The sequence below is a fragment of the Arachis stenosperma genome, chromosome 6, assembly GCF_014773155.1.
Source record: "Arachis stenosperma cultivar V10309 chromosome 6, arast.V10309.gnm1.PFL2, whole genome shotgun sequence".
NCBI lineage: Eukaryota > Viridiplantae > Streptophyta > Magnoliopsida > Fabales > Fabaceae > Arachis > Arachis stenosperma.
In genome coordinates this window covers 60,625,049-60,628,537 of record NC_080382.1, presented here as the reverse complement: position 1 = coordinate 60,628,537, position 3,489 = coordinate 60,625,049, and the positions used below count along the sequence as shown (strand labels likewise).

The following is a 3,489-nucleotide window of genomic DNA, read 5'->3' as shown; positions in this document are numbered from 1 at the left end:
GGTTCTCAGGATTATAAGCTTCTTTCTCAGATGAAGCATCCTTAATACTGCTTGGTGCATTTTGCATTCCAGACAGACTTTGAGAAATCAAATTGACTTGTTGAGTCAGTATCTTGTTCTGAGCCAGTATGGCATTCAGAGCATCAATCTCAAGAACTCCTTTCTTCTGACTTGTCCCATTGTTCACAGGATTCCTTTCAGAAGTGTACATGAATTGGTTATTTGCAACCATTTCAATGAGCTCTTGAGCTTCTGTAGGCGTCTTCTTCAGATGAAGAGATCCTCCAGCAGAGCTATCCAAAGACATCTTGGATAGTTCAGAGAGACCATCATAGAAAATACCTATGATGCTCCATTCAGAAAGCATGTCTGAGGGACATTTTCTGATTAATTGTTTGTATCTTTCCCAAGCTTCATAGAGGGATTCTCCATCCTTCTGTCTGAAGGTTTGAACTTCCACTCTAAGCTTACTCAATTTTTGAGGTGGAAAGAACTTTGCCAAGAAGGCATTGACTAGCTTTTCCCAAGAGTCCAGGCTTTCTTTAGGTTGTGAGTCCAACCATATTCTAGCTCTGTCTCTTACAGCAAAAGGGAATAGCATCAGTCTGTAGACCTCAGGGTCAACCCCATTAGTCTTGACTGTGTCACAGATTTGCAAGAACTCAGCTAAAAACTGATGAGGATCTTCCAATGGAAGTCCATGGAACTTGCAATTCTGTTGCATTAGAGAAACTAATTGAGGCTTAAGCTCAAAGTTGTTTGCTCCAATGGCAGGGATAGAGATGCTTCTCCCATAGAAGTTGGGAGTAGGTGCAGTAAAGTCACCCAGCACCTTCCTTGCATTGTTGGCATTGTTGTTGTTTTCGGCTGCTCTTAGCTTTCTCTTCAAGGTCCTTTCAGGTTCAGGGTCAGCTTCAACAAGAATGCCTTTGTCTTTGCTTCTGCTCATATGAAAGAGAAGAGAACAAGAAGATGTGGAATCCTCTATGTCACAGTATAGAGATTCCTTAAGGTGTCAGAGGAAACGAAAAATAGAAGAAAGAAGGTAGAAGAATTCGAGCTTGATTAGATAGAGTTCGAATTGTGCATTAAGAAGGAGTAGTACTCCATAAATAGAAGGATGTGGGAAGAAGGGAAGAGGATTTTCGAAAATTAATTAAAAAGATGTCAAAAACATTTTAAAAATTGATTGATAATTTTCGAAAATTCAAAGTGGAAAAGAAATCAAGTGATTTTTGAAAAGGATTTTGAAATTAGAAATTAAAAAGATTTGATTGAAAATTATTTTGAAAAAGATGTGGTTAAAAAGATATGATTAAAAAAAATTTGATTTGAAAACAATTTTAAAAGATTTGATTTTGAAAATTAGTGACTTGCCTAACAAGAAAAGATATGATTCAAACATTAAACCTTTCTCAACAGAAAAGGCAACAAATTTGAGATGTTCAATCAAATCATTAATTGTTAGTAAGTATCTTTGAAAAACGAAAGAAATTGATTTTGAAAAACATTTGATTGAAAAGATATGATTTGAAAAAGATTTGATTTTGAAAAACTTTGAAAACTTGAAAAAAAAATTGATTTGAAAACAAAATTCTTCCCCCTTTGCCATCCTGGCGTTAAACGCCCAGAATGGTGCACATTCTGGCGTTTAACGCCCAAAATGCACCCTTTTTGGGCGTTAAACGCCCAACCAGGTACCCTGGCTGGCGTTTAAACGCCAGTCTGTCTTCTTCACTGGGCATTTTTGAATGCCCAGCTTTTTATGTGTGATTCCTCTGCAGTATGTTCTGAATCTTCAATTCTCTGTATTATTGACTTGAAAAGACACAAATTAAAAATATTTTTGGATTTTTAATAATAAGGAATAATCAAAATGCAACTAAAATCAAATAACAATGCATGCAAGACACCAAACTTAGCAGTTTGTATACTACTGACACTAACAAGATGAGAATGCACATGAGAAACAACAAATCACTCAAGTCAATAGAATTCAAAGATCAAAACAAGGAAATCATCAAGAACAACTTGAAGATCAATGAGGACACATGCATGAATGCAATAAGAACAGAAACATGCAATTGACACTAAACTTAAGATGAGACACTAGACTTAAACAAGAATATTTTGGTTTTTATGATTTTGTAAATTTTTTTTTGTGTTTTTTTTTCGAAAATTATGTAGAAAAAGAAAATAAAGGTATCAAAATTCTTAATGAGAATTCCAGGAATCATGCAATGTTAGTCTAAAGCTTTAGTCTAAAGAAATTAGACATGGCCGGCCAAGCTTCAGCAGGACACTGCATTCAAGAGCTAAATTGATGAGAATCAATCAGCCTTGGTGATGATAAGAACATCACCTTGAAACACTAGAATTCATTCTTAAGAACTCTGAAGAAAAATACCTAATCTAAGCAACAAGATGAACCGTCAGTTGTCCATACTCGAACAATCCCCGGCAACGGCGCCAAAAACTTGGTGCGCGAAATTGTGATCACTACAACTTCACACAACTAACCAGCAAGTGCACTGGGTCGTCCAAGTAATACCTTACGTGAGTAAGGGTCGATCCCACGGAGATTGTTGGTATGAAGCAAGCTATGGTCAGCTTGTAAATCTTAGTCAGGCAGACTCAAATGGGTATGGTGATGAACGAATAAAACATAAAGATAAAGATAGAGGTACTTATGTAATTCATTGGTAGGAACTTCAGATAAGCGTATGAAGATGCTTTCCCTTCCGTCTCTCTGCTTCCTACAGTCTTCATCCAATCCTTCTTACTCCTTTCCATGGCAAGCTTATGTAGGGTTTCACCGTTGTCAGTGGCTACCTCCCATCCTCTCATTGGAAATGTTCAACGCACCCTGTCACGGCACGGCTATCCATCTGTCGGTTCTCAATCAGGCCGGAATAGAATCCAGTGATTCTTTTGCGTCTGTCACTAACGCCCCGCCTTCAGGAGTTTGAAGCACGTCACAGTCATTCAATCATTGAATCCTACTCAGAATACCACAGACAAGGTTAGACCTTCCGGATTCTCTTGAATGCCGCCATCAGTTCTCGCCTATACCACGAAGATTCCGGTTAAAGAATCCAAGAGATATTCACTAGAGCCTTGGTTGCTTGTAGAACAAAAGTGGTTGTCAGTCACCTTGTTCATGAGTGAGAATGATGATGAATGTCACGGATCATCATCTTCATCAAGTTGAAGAACAAGTGATATCTTGGACAAAGAACAAGCGGAATTGAATAGAAGAACAGTAGTAATTGCATTAATACTCGAGGTACAGCAGAGCTCCACACCTTAATCTATGGTGTGTAGAAACTCCACCGTTGAAAATACATAAGAACAAGGTCTGATCATTGGTTTCGGCCCCAGAGAGGGAACCAGAAGAACCAAGATCTGATCTAAGAACTAGATGTCCAAAGATGAAAAACACAATGGTAAAAGGTCCTATATATAGAGAACTAGTAGCCTAGGGTGTAC

The 3,489-nt window shown here is 37.9% G+C and overlaps 1 non-coding gene across 1 annotated transcript; it reads left to right on the top strand.

The window, feature by feature from the left end:
- Positions 1-361: 361 nt before the first annotated feature.
- On the top strand, positions 362-469 carry LOC130937662 (small nucleolar RNA R71). Its single transcript, XR_009068869.1, has one exon. It is a non-coding gene; the product is annotated as a small nucleolar RNA R71 (small nucleolar RNA).
- The last annotated feature ends 3,020 nt before the right edge of the window (positions 470-3,489 follow it).